The sequence below is a fragment of the Amblyraja radiata genome, chromosome 49, assembly GCF_010909765.2.
Source record: "Amblyraja radiata isolate CabotCenter1 chromosome 49, sAmbRad1.1.pri, whole genome shotgun sequence".
NCBI classification, from domain to species: domain Eukaryota; kingdom Metazoa; phylum Chordata; class Chondrichthyes; order Rajiformes; family Rajidae; genus Amblyraja; species Amblyraja radiata.
In genome coordinates this window covers 1,258,912-1,272,295 of record NC_046004.1, presented here as the reverse complement: position 1 = coordinate 1,272,295, position 13,384 = coordinate 1,258,912, and positions in this window count along the sequence as shown.

Here is a 13,384-nt window from a genome sequence, read left to right as displayed (position 1 = left end):
AGGTTATGCACTTTGGCGGCAAAAACAAGGGGGCAAATTGTTATCTCAATGCGGTTAGGTTAGGTAAGGGGGATGTGCAGTGAGACTCAGGTGTCCTTGTACACCAGTCACTGAAAGTTGGCGTGCAGGTACAGCAGGCAGTGAAGAAAGCTAATGGAATGTTGACCTTCATAACAACAGGATTTCAGTGTAGGAGTAAAGAGATTCTTCTGCAGATCTATCGGGTTCTGGTAATACCACATCTGGAGTATTGTGTACAGTTTTGGTCTCCTAATTTGAGGAAGTACATCCTTGTGATTGAGGCAGTTCACGAGATTGATCCCTGGGATGGCGGAACTGTCATATGAGGAAAGATTGAAAAGACTAGGCTTGTATTCACTGATTCCTTGTATTCACTGAGGATAATCCGTATTCCATTCGAGTTGATGGTGGCTGTTTTAAAATATGTGATGATAGATAAATATCCCGGGGCTTATCGGGGTATCATTGGACACTGTGAAATGCTGGAGATGAAATTACTGGACCCTTAGTTCAGGTAATTTACTAACATTTGTCATTCGTATGTGAGAGCGGCCGGGCCTCTGGCACAAAGACCGGTCCTGTTGCTCAGAAGGGTAAGGAAAAGAAGAGGAGGGCAATTGTAATAGGGGACTCTATACTCAGGGGGTCGGATAGGGGATGCTGTGTGTGTGTGTGTGTGTGTCTGTGTAAGGTGGAGGGTGTGTGTGTGTGTGTAGATTTGCGTGACCTGGTGTCTGCCACTGAATTTAGCTTCCCTGGTAGGTATGTTGCCGATATCCAAATGTTTCTTTGGATACACCATTGCCAAATTAAATTTGCCAATTGATCACAAGATGTCGATATATTTCCACCCATATATTTAATATATGCCACCGCGGTGGTATTATCAATTTGTAACCTTACATGCTTAATTGCTGAGCAATATGACTTAAGGCCATAAAATGCCCCTAACACCTCTAGGTAATTTATACCACGTGTGTTAAGTAATACTGCCTCCTCTGTCTTCCACCTCCCTCCACAACTAGAAACAGAATTAGTGGCTCCCCAACCAATGGCGCTGGCATCTGTTTGTAATACCATAGACGGGTTGTCAATGATGATTGGGTTGGAGCAATACCTAATGTTATGTTCCCACCACTGTAGTTCAATTATAGCTTCTGTAGGTAGCTCCATAGGCCTATCAAAATGACCCTTGTTAAATTTTGAGTGCTCTAAATTTTGCTCTTTGCAAATTTTGATAATGTAATGGCCCAAATTGTGTAGCCGGGAATGTAGCCACAATCTTCCCAATTATCCGGGCTACCCGTCTAATGGAGGGTCTGTTGGTGTTAAGAAGCTCGCTGCAATCCTCCTGTAGGGCTGCGGCTTTATCTATTGGTAAAGTTACTAACATATTGACCGTGTTAATGGTGAATCCTAAATAATCCATATTAGTTGATGGTATCAATTTAGACTTAACTGGATGGATGATAAACCCTAGTTGTTCGAACAATTGTTTTGTGGCAAGTACTGTTTGATGTGCCAATTCATAAGTTGTGGCAACAATAAAAATGTCGTCTAAATATGCCATCACCCTATGGCTTTGTTGACGTAACAATGCCAAAGCTGGTTTCAGAATTTTGGTGAATAATCTGGGGCCTGATGTTAGCCCATTTGGTAAGGCTGTATATTGCCAAAGTTCTCCCATCCAGTTAAATTTCAAATACCGTCTGTGTTCCCCTCTGATGGGTACTGTATAGTATGCATCTTTTAAGTCAATGCTTGCCATATGGAACCCCGCTGACACTAATTCTTTATCAGTAATAAAGGTATCCATCTTAAAATGAATATATTGAACGAATGTGTTTAGGGTTGACAGGTCAATGATAATCCGGCAACCCCCATCTTTTTTATTTTTAATAAATATGTTTGATACAAATTCTAATGGTTCATGTATAGTATGCTCAATTACACCTTTTGTATACAATCGTTGCAGCTCTATGTGAGCTTTAGATTGTTCGGTTTTTCTAAGGACGAAATGCCTTTCTGGTGTATGTTGTACTGGGGGGTTATTGAAATGAATAAATTCTATCAGATAACCCCGAATACTGCTTAGAATATACGAATCTGTAGTGATTTTACACCATTCGTTACTGTAGTATTGCAGCCTCCCCCCCACTGTCGTGCCCCCCTTTTTTACAAAAGAACAAGACCCACCTACCTCCATGGTTACTGTTGGTTGTTTTGTTTTTTGAAAAAAAAGGGGTTCTATTTTTACTGATCGAGTTCGTGGTTGTGCTGGAGGTTGAGGCTTCCGCATCTTCCAGGGTGGCCGTCCCTGGCCATACCCTAAAAAAGGCTGCTGCGGGTTATATTGGGATCTCGCACTGCTACTGCTATTAGGCATACTTTTGGGTCTTCCATGCGGTTGGTACCGTTGTCCAAAATAAGCCTTTGCACTGGCTTTGATGAGCCCCAGTGTCTTGGATTCTTCGTCAAGTTTTTTGACCTGTTTACACAAGTCTTGCCCAAACAAAAGGGTTGGGGTTTTTACGGCTTTTTGTTTGCAAATAACTGCATATTTTGGATCCAGTGCGGGCTTAATAGCAGCCTTCCGCATGCTGTTTAGCTCATATTGAACATTACAAAACAGGGCTAGTGCGTCTTGGTGATCTTTTGTTAGCTCTATTTTGTCCAGGGTGCGGGTGTAAGCTGTAATTCCTGCCGTAAGCCCTTTTAAGGCTTTCTGGATGTTAAGATCATGGTTTCTGATGTCCTTCCCCATATGCTTCCAAATGCATTGATTAACACTGGGTACTTGTAAGGCATCACAGTTTCCAGGTGGCAGATGTCTGGCCAGTGTCTCCGTGAACATTTGCTGTTGTAATTGATGGCCAGACATGTAATTGATACTGCCTGCCATCCTGGAATCCAAGTCTGCCCCAGTTTGACTTGGTTTGAAAAATTCAGCCACCATATCCAGCAGTTTATCCTTTTCTCCAGATTCCGGATCATGTAATCCTGTATGATCAGGGTCTGGCCCATCAGGGTCCTGCCCACTCTCCTCTGAAGAGTTTGAGATATCTGGGGGTCCCTCACGGGGTACCCATGTGGGGCTTGCCTGCCCACTGTGGCTAGTCTCCACATTCATGGGACTGCCACTATGAAGGAGCTCCTCTAGCAGCTCCCTTAAACGGTCTTTATGTTCAGCAGCACTTGCCGTTTTTTGCTGCTCCCATTCCTGCAGCCTTTCAGCAGACTGCTGCTCTTTCCTGTTTCCCTGTTGTTCCCGTCCCTGGTACTCACGGGCACTGGTTTGCGGGCTTTCCTCGTACCGCCGCTGGCCATACCGGTCCTGTCTGTAGGTCCACCGTTGTTCCCGGTCAGCTGTTGGTCCGGGCTGCTCCTCCGTACGCAGGCACTTATAGCGGGTTTGTTCTGTGTCTCGCACCCGCTCCGTCCTGCTGCGCTCCAAGTCGGGCGTCTCTTCCAGATGGTGAGTCTTCTGCTGAGCTTTACCTTCCGGCCGCGAAGTAACTTTCGTCGGTGCCGGAATGATTTCTGGCACAGCTGATTCCTCCACTGAGGTGTCTAGTGCCGACGGCTGCTGTCTCTGCCCCGCATTCATGCATTCACCGCGTTCCGTGGGCAGCTTCCTTGCAGACCGCTTTCGTTTAGCTCTGTCCATTTCTCCTGTGGGATAGCAAAACCCACAGAGTCCGTTACCTGCCTTTTGCTGGCCCTTTTTTCTTCTCCCGTTAATGGGGGACGTCCTTTCCCCTCCTGTTGACTCGTGCAATGCGTGTAGCGATATGCCACGCATGCGTTGGAAGCGGGGTTCTTCACGTAGTCACTCACGTGACTCCGAAGTAAAATCTGCCTACCTCTCCTCCATATTCACCGATCCCTGCCTAAACCACAGAACCCTCTTCTCCACAGTGGGCAACCTCCTCAAGCCTCGAGCCAACACTCTCCCTACCTCTACTCCGGATCTCTGCAACTTATTCCTCCACTTTTTCGCTGATAAAATCAGCACCATCTATCAATCTTTATCCCCTCTACCAGACTCCCCAGCATCTACTCCACCACCTACTAAGGCCCCTCCTTTCAACATCTCCACTGACCTCCTTACCCCTCCTCCACACTGCTTCCTCTCCCAGTTTGACCTGGTCACCCCTATTGAAATCTCCAAACTCATCAGTTCTTCCAAACCCACTACCTGCTCCCTCGACCCTCTCCCCACTCCCCTGTTGAAGTCCTGTCTCCCCGTTCTCTGCCCCTACCTCACTAATCTCTTCAACTCCTCATTGTCCCAAGGAATTGTCCCATCTGCTTTCAAAACTGCTGCCGTTACACCAATCTTAAAGAAACCTGGTCTTGATCCCTCCTCTCTCATTAACAACCGCCCAATCCCAAACCTCCCCCTTTCTTTCAATAACCCTGGAGCGTATCGTTGCGTCGCAACTTCATTCCCCCCTCCTTGCGTATAACCTACTTGAACCCCTCCAATCTGGCTTTCGCCCCCTCCATAGCACAGAAACTGCTCTCCTCAAAGTCCTCAACGACCTCCTCACCTCTTCTGACACTGGTTCCCTCAACATCCTCATCCTCCTCGACCTGAGCGCAGCCTTCGATACAGTGAACCATAACATCCTGCTCACCAGACTCAAAGACCTCGGCATTGAAGGCTCTGCACTCAGCTGGCTCCGTTCCTACCTTTCCAACAGATCCCACTTCATCTCTCTCCACAACCACACCTCTGCCACAGCCGCAGTCACTCAAGACGTTCCCCAAGGCTCCGTACTCGGCCCCCTCCTCTTCATCATCTACAACCTCCCCCTTGGTGAGATACTCCGCCACTTCAATCTGGACTTCCACTGTTACGCTGATGACACACAGATTTACCTTGGCACCAAATCCCCCCACAACCCCCCCCCCCCCCCACCCCCCGCCCCTCTCCCATATCAACTCCTGTTTGTCAACTATAAAAACCTGGATGCAACATAATTTCCTCAAACTCAACAGCGATAAGACAGGATTCCTCCTCATAGGCTCCAAAGCCACACTCAGCAAAATCAATAACCCCACTCTCACCATCGACGGCACCACTGTCTCCCCATCTCCCCAGGCCCGCAACCTTGGCGTGATCTTTGATTCCACCCTCTCCCTTGAGCCTCACATCCGCCATGTCATTAAAACCTCCTTCTTTCATCTCCGCAACATCGCCAAACTCAGACCCTCTCTCACACCGCCTGCTGCTGAAAGACTCATCCATGCCTTCATCTCCTCCCGACTGGACTATTGCAACTCACTTCTCCTTGGCATCAGCTCCACCTACATCAACCGACTCCAACTGGTCCAGAACGCAGCCGCCCGACTCATCACCCACACCAAATCCTGGCATCACATCACTCCAGTCCTCAAACAACTTCACTGGCTTCCCATCTCCCACCGGATCACCTACAAAATCCTGGTCCTCACCTACAAAGCCCTCCACCATCTGGCCCCCCCCCATATCTCACTGACCTCCTCTCCCCCTATCAACCCTCACGGTCCCTCAGATCCACATCAGCCGGTCTCCTCTCCATCCACAAGTCCAAACTCCGCAGTTTTGGGGACAGAGCCTTCTCCAGGGCAGCTCCCAGGCTCTGGAACCCCCTCCCCCAACTGATCCGCAATGCCGTGTCCCTCACCATCTTCCAGTCCCACCTCAAGACCCATCTCTTCACCTCTGCCTATCTTTAGCCCCACGTCCCCGTCCCTTTTTCATCTGTGCATTAATTGCCTCATACTGTGTTTTGTATTGAATTCTGTCTTTACTTTGTGTATTAGTCATGTCTCTACTATTTATTTCATTCCCTTTACATGTTTTCCTCTACATGCTCAATTTTTGTAAGGTGTCCTTGAGACGCTTGAAAGGCGCCCATAAATAAAATGTAAGATAGATAGATAGATAGATAGATAGATAGATAGATAGATAGATAGATAGATAGATAGATAGATAGATAGATAGATAGATAGATAGATAGATAGATAGATAGATAGATAGATAGATAGATAGATAGATAGATAGATAGATAGATAGATAGATAGATAGATAGATAGATAGATAGATAGATAGATAGATAGATAGATAGATAGATAGATAGATAAGGAAGACATAAATAATCTGCCGGAAATAGCAATGGACCAGTGGTTAAATGAGATGGAGGAACTGAGTGAAATCCTGGTTAGCCGGGAAGTGGTGTTAGGGAAATTGAATGGATTAAAGGCCGATAAATCCCCAGGGCCAAATAAGTTGCATCCCAGAGTACATAAGGAAGTAGCCGCAGAAATAGTGGATGCATTAGTGATAATTTTTCAAAACTCTTTAGATTCTGGAGTAGTTCCTGAGGACTGGAGGGGAGCTAATGTAACCCCACTTTTTAAAAAGAGAGGGAGAGAGAAACGGTGAATTACAGACCAGTTAGTCTAACATCGGTGGTGGGGGAAATTCTGGAGTCAGTTATTAAAGATGGGATAGAATCACATTTAGAAAGCGGAGAATTCATTGGACAAAGTCAGCATGGATTGATGAAAGGTAAATCATGTCTGACGATTCTTATATAATTTTTCGAGGATGTAACTAGTGGAGTGGATAAGGGAGACACAGTGGATGTGTTATATCTGGACTTTCAGAAGGCTTTCGACAAGGTCCCACATAAGAGATTAGTATACAAACTTAAAGCACACGGTATTGGGGGTTCAGTATTGATGTGGATAGAGAACTGGCTGGCAGACAGGAAGCAAATAGTAGGAGTAAGCGGGTCCTTTTCAGAATGGCAGGCAGTGACTAGTGGGGTACCGCAAGGCTCAGTGCTGGGACCCCAGCTATTGACAATATATATTAATGATCTGAATGAGGGAATTGAATGCTAACATCTCCAAGTTTGCGGATGACACGAAGCTGGGGGGCAGTGTTAGCTGTGAGGAGGATGCTTGGAGGCTGCAAGATGACTTGGATAGGTTGGGAGAGTGGGCAAATGCATGGCAGATGCAGTACAATGTGGATAAATGTGAGGGTATCCTCTTTGGTGGCAAGCACAGGAAAGGAGACACTTTTCTGAATGATGGCCGATTAGGAAAAGGGGAGGTGCAACGGGACCTGGGTGTCATGGTACACCAGTCATTGAAAGTAGAAATGCAGGTGCAGCAGGCAGTGAAGAAAGCAAATGGTATGTTAGCATTCATAGCAAAAGGATTTGAGTATAAGAGCAGGGAGGGTCTACTGCAGTTGTACAGGGTCTTGGTGAGACCACACCTGGAGTATTGCGTACAGTTTTGGTCTCCCAATCTGAGGAAAGACATTCTTGCCATAGAGGGAGTACAGAGATGGTTCACCAGACTGATTCCTGGGGTGGCAGGACTTTCATATAACCATATAACCATATAACAATTACAGAACGGAAACAGGCCATCTCGACCCTTCTAGTCCGTGCCGAACACGTATTCTCCCCTAGTCCCATATACCTGCGCTCAGACCATAACCCTCCATTCCTTTCCCGTCCATATAACTATCCAATTTATTTTTAAATGATATAAACGAACCTGCCTCCACCACCTTCACTGGAAGCTCATTCCACACAGCCACCACTCTCTGAGTAAAGAAGTCCCCCCTCATGTTACCCCTAAACTTCAGTCCCTTAATTCTCAAATCATGTCCCCTTGTTTGAATCTTCCCTACTCTCAGTGGGAAAAGCGTATCCACGTCAACTCTGTCTATCCCTCTCATCATTTTAAAGACCTCTATCAAGTCCCCCCTTAACCTTCTCCGCTCCAAAGAATAAAGCCCTAACTTGTTCAACCTTTCTCTGTAACTTAGTTGCTGAAACCCAGGCAACATTCTAGTAAATCTCCTCTGTACTCTCTCTATTTTGTTGACATCCTTCCTATAAGTCGGGCGCGGGGCTTGTTTTCACAGAGGCCCGGGACCGTTGGAGACAGTGGAGGAGGGTCAGGGCGGTGAGTACTTAAATCGGGCGCGGGGCTTGTTTTCACAGAGGCCCGGGTCCGTTGGAGACAATGGAGGAGGGTCAGGGCGGTGAGTACTTAAATCGGGCACGGGGCTTGTTTTCACAGAGGCCCGGGACCGTTGGAGCGAGTGGAGGAGGGTCAGGGCTTTTTACCGAAACCCGTAACGTTCCACACTCCATAGGGAGGGTTCTGGTGGAAGCCGCTGATTGGCGGAAGCAGACTAGAGGAAGCAGCTGATTGGGTGCAACCTCAGGTTAGCATTTCTGCTTTCTGGTTAAAGGTACAGTGGGCTAAAGGTACAGTGGGCTAAAGGTACAGTGCTTTAGTAAAGGTACAGTGGGCTAATGGTACAGTGCTTTTTGTTTATTTAATAAAGGTGCAGTTTAAAGGACAAGAGGGAGCAGCTGTTTGTGTCAGATACCTGCTGATTTCTCCCAGCAGTTTCTATTGTATTATACTGGTATCGGATCCAGGGTAAGGCGAGAGAATGACAGTCAGAGGAGTGTACTTTTCTGGATGTCAGATGTGGGAGGTCATGGTGTCGGATGGCCCTCCAGACGTCCACATCTGCACCAGGTGCATCGAGATGGGGCTCCTAAGGGACCGTATTAGGTTCCTGGAGCAGCAGCTCGATTACCTCTGTCTGGTCAGGGAGAGTGACGAGGTCATAGAGGGGAGTTATAGGGAGGTGGTCACTCCAAAACCACGGGAGAGAGACATGTGGGTCACGCTAAGGAAGGGCAAGGGGCAGAGGCAGGAACGAGGGAGTACTCCAATGTCGATACACCTTGCAAATAAGTACTCCTGTTTGAGTACGGATGGGGGTGACAGCCTACCCGGGGGTAGCAACAGCGGACGGGCCTCCAGCACAGAGACCGGCCCTGTTGCTCCGAAAGGTAGGGAGAAAAAGAAGAGGGCAATTGTAATTGGGGACTCTATTGTTAGGGGGTCGGATAGGCGTTTCTGTGGACGCAGTCGGGAGACCAGGATGGTGGTCTGCCTCCCTGGTGCCAATGTCTCGGACGTGTCTCAAAGCATCCAATATATCCTGAAATCAGAGGGAGAGGAGCCAAAGGTCGTGGTACATATTGGTACAAATGACATAGGTAAAAAAAAGTGAAGAGGTCCTGAAGGGAGGATTTAGGGAGTTGGGAGGAGAGTTAAGGAAAAGGACCAAAAAGGTAACAATCTCAGGATTACTGCCTGTACCACGCGACAGTGAGAGTAGGAATGGAGCGAGGTGGAGGATAAATGCGTGGCTGAAAGACTGGTGCAGAGGGCAGGGATTCAAGTTTCTGGATCATTGGGACTTCTTTTGGGGAAGATGGGAACAGTACAGAAAGGATGGGTTGCATTTGAACCCGAGGGGGACCAATATCCTGGAGGGGAAATTTGCAAAGGTCACTGTGGAGACTTTAAACTAGAATGGTTGGGGCGAGGGACTCAAATAGAGAAAGCTAGTAGACAGAATGGGAGGCAGGAAGCAGAAAAGGGAAGCACTCGGACACAAGAGGAGAAAGAAAAAAAAGGAAATAAACAGAGAAGAAGAGACGGGGGGTTTCTTAAATGTGCATATTTTAATGCTAGGAGCATTGTAAGAAAGGTGGATGAGCTTAGAATTTGGATAGACACCTGGAAGTATGATGTTGTGGCGATCAGTGAAACATGGTTGCAGGAGGGCTGTGATTGGAAACTAAATATTCCAGGATTTCGTTGCTTCAGGTGTGATAGAATTGGAGGGGCAAGAGGTGGAGGTGTTGCATTGCTAGTCAGGGAAGATATTACAGCAGTGCTTTGGCAGGATAGATTGGAGGGCACATCTAGGGAGGCTATTTGGGTGGAACTGAGGAGTGGGAAAGGTGTAGCAACACTTATAGGGGTGTATTATAGACCGCCAAATGGGGAACGAGAATTGGAAGAGCAAATATGTAAGGAGATAGCAGATATTAGTAGTAAGCACAAGGCAGTGATTGTGGGAGATTTCAACTTTCCACACATAGACTGGGAAACACATTCTGTAAATGTGCTGGATGGTTTGGAGTTTGTAAAATGTGTGCAGGATAGTTTTTTGCAGCAATACATAGAGGTACCTACTAGAGGAGGGGCAGTGCTGGACCTCCTGTTGGGAAATGAGACGGGACAGGTGGCGGAGGTATGCGTTGGGGAGCACTTCGGGTCCAGTGATCACAATACCATTAGTTTCAATATAATTATGGAGAAGGTCAGAACTGGACCTAGGGTTGAGATTTTTGATTGGAGAAAGGCTAACTTTGCTGAGATGCGAGATGATTTAAAAGGAGTGGACTGGGACATTTTGTTTTATGGGAAAGATGTAGAAGAGAAATGGTGGACATTTAAAGGGGAAATTTTAAGAGTACAGAATCTTTATGTTCCTGTTCGGTTGAAAGGAAACAGTAAAAATTGGAAAGAGCCCTGGTTTTCAAGGGAAATTGGACATCTTGTTCGGAAAAAGAGGGAGATCTACAATAATTATAGGCAGCATGAAGTAAATGAGGTGCTTGTGGAGTATAAGGAATGTAAAAAGAATCTTAAGAAATAAATTAGAAAAGCTAAAAGAAGATATGAGGTTGCTTTGGCAAGTAAGGTGAAAGTAAATCCAAAGGGTTTCTACAGCTATATTAATAGCAAAAGGATAACGAGGGATAAAATTGGTCCATTGGAGAAACAGAGTGGGCAGCTATCTGCAGAGCCAAAAGAGATGGGGGAGATATTGAACAATTTCTTTTCTTCGGTATTCACCAAGGAGAAGGATATTGAATTATGTGAGGTAAGGGAAACGAGTAGAGTAGTTATGGATACTATGAGTTTCAAAGTAAAAGAAGTACTGACACTTTTGAAAAATATAAAAGTGGATAAGTCTCCAGGTCCTGACAGGATATTCCCTAGGACATTGAGGGAAGTTAGTGTAGAAATAGCCGGGGCTATGACAGAAATATTTCAAATGTCATTAGAAACGGGAATAGTCCCCGAGGATTGGCGTACTGCGCATGTTGTTCCATTGTTTAAAAAGGGTTCTAAGAGTAAACCTAGCAATTATAGACCTGTTAGTTTGACTTCAGTGGTGGGCAAATTAATGGAAAAGATACTTAGAGATAATATATATAAGCATCTGGATAAACAGGGTCTGATTAGGAACAGTCAACATGGATTTGTGCCTGGAAGGTCATGTTTGACTAATCTTCTTGAATTTTTTGAAGAGGTTACTAGGGAAATTGACGAGGGTAAAGCAGTGGATGTTGTCTATATGGACTTTAGTAAGGCCTTTGACAAGGTTCCTCATGGAAGGTTGGTTAAGAAGGTTAAACTGTTGGGTATAAATGCAGGAATAGCAAGATGGATTCAGCAGTGGCTGAATGGGAGAAGCCAGAGGGTAATGGTGGATGGCTGTTTGTCGGGTTGGAGGCAGGTGACTAGTGGGGTGCCTCAGGGATCTGTGTTGGGTCCTTTGTTGTTTGTCATGTACATCAATGATCTGGATGAAGGGGTGGTAAATTGGATTAGTAAGTATGCAGATGATACCAAGATAGGGGGTGTTGTGGATAATGAAGAGGATTTCCAAAGTCTACAGAGTGATTTAGGCCATTTGGAAAAATGGGCTGAAAGATGGCAGATGGAGTTTAATGCTGATAAATGTGAGGTGTTACACCTTGGCAGGACAAATCAAAATAGGACGTACATGATAAATGGTAGGGAATTGAAGAATACAGTTGAACAGAGGGATCTGGGAATAACCGTGCATAGTTCCTTGAAGGTGGAATCTCATATAGATAGGGTGGTAAAGAAAGCTTTTGGTATGCTAGCCTTTATAAATCAGAGCATTGAGTATAGAAGCTGGGATGTAATGTTAAAATTGTACAAGGCATTGGTGAGACCAAATCTGGAGTATGGTGTACAATTTTGGTCGCCCAATTATAGGAAGGATGTCAACAAAATAGAGAGAGTACAGAGGAGATTTACTAGAATGTTGCCTGGGTTTCAACAACTAAGTTACAGAGATAGGTTGAATAAGTTAGGTCTTTATTCTCTGGAGCGCAGAAGGTTAAGGGGGGACTTGATAGAGGTCTTTAAAATGATGAGAGGGATAGACAGAGTTGATGTGATCAAGCTTTTCCCTTTGAGAATAGGGAAGATTCAAACAAGAGGACATGACTTCAGAATTAAGGGACAGAAGTTTAGGGGTAACATGAGGGGGAACTTCTTTACTCAGAGAGAGGTAGCGGTGTGGAATGAGCTTCCAGTGGAAGTGGTGGCGGCAGGTTCGTTGGTATCATTTAAAAATAAATTGGATAGGCATATGGATGAGAAGGGAATGGAGGGTTATGGTATGAGTGCAGGCAGGTGGGACTAAGGGAAAAAAGTTGTTCGGCACGGACTTGTAGGGCCGAGATGGCCTGTTTCCGTGCTGTAATTGTTATATGGTTATATGGTTATAATTAGGCGACCAAAATTGTACACCACACTCCAGAATTGGCCTCACCAATGCCTTGTTTAATTATAACATTACATCCCAACTTCTATACTCAATGCTCTGATTTATAAAGGCCAGCAAACCAAAAGCTTTCTTTACCACCCTATCTACACGAGATTCCACTTTCAGGGAACTGTGCACAGTTATTCCCAGATCCCTCTGTTCACCTGCATTCTTCAATTCCCTACCATTTACCATGTACGTCCTATTTTGATTTGTCCTGCCAAGATGTAGCACCTCACACTTATCAGCATTAAACTCCATCTGCCATCTTCCAGGCCACTCTTCCAACTGGCATAAATCTCTCTTTAGACTTTGAAAATCTACTTCATTATCCACAACCCCACCTATCTTAGTATCATCTGCATACTTACTAATCCAATTATGAAGAAAGACTGGATAGACTCGGCTTGTACACGCTAGAATTCAGAAGATTGAGGGGGGATCTTATAGAAACTTACAAAATTCTTAAGGGGTTGGACAGGCTAGAAGTAGGAAGATTATTCCAGATGTTGGGGAAGTCCAGAACTATGCGTCACAGTTTAAGGATAAGAGGGAAGTCTTTTAGCACCGAGATGAGAAAATATTTTTTTACACAGAGAGTGGTGAAACTGGAATTCTCTGCCGCAGAAGGTAGTTGAGGCCAGTTCATTGGCTATGTTTAAGAGGGAGTTAGATGTGGCCCTTGTGGCTAAAGGGATCAGGCGGTATGGAGAGAAGGCAAGGATGGGATACTGAGTTGGATGATCAGCCATGATCATATCGAATGGCGGTGCAGGCTCGAAGGGCCGAATGGCCTACCCCTGCACCTATTTTCTATGTTTCTATGGATAGATAGATAGATAGATAGATAGACAGACAGACAGACAGACAGACAGACAG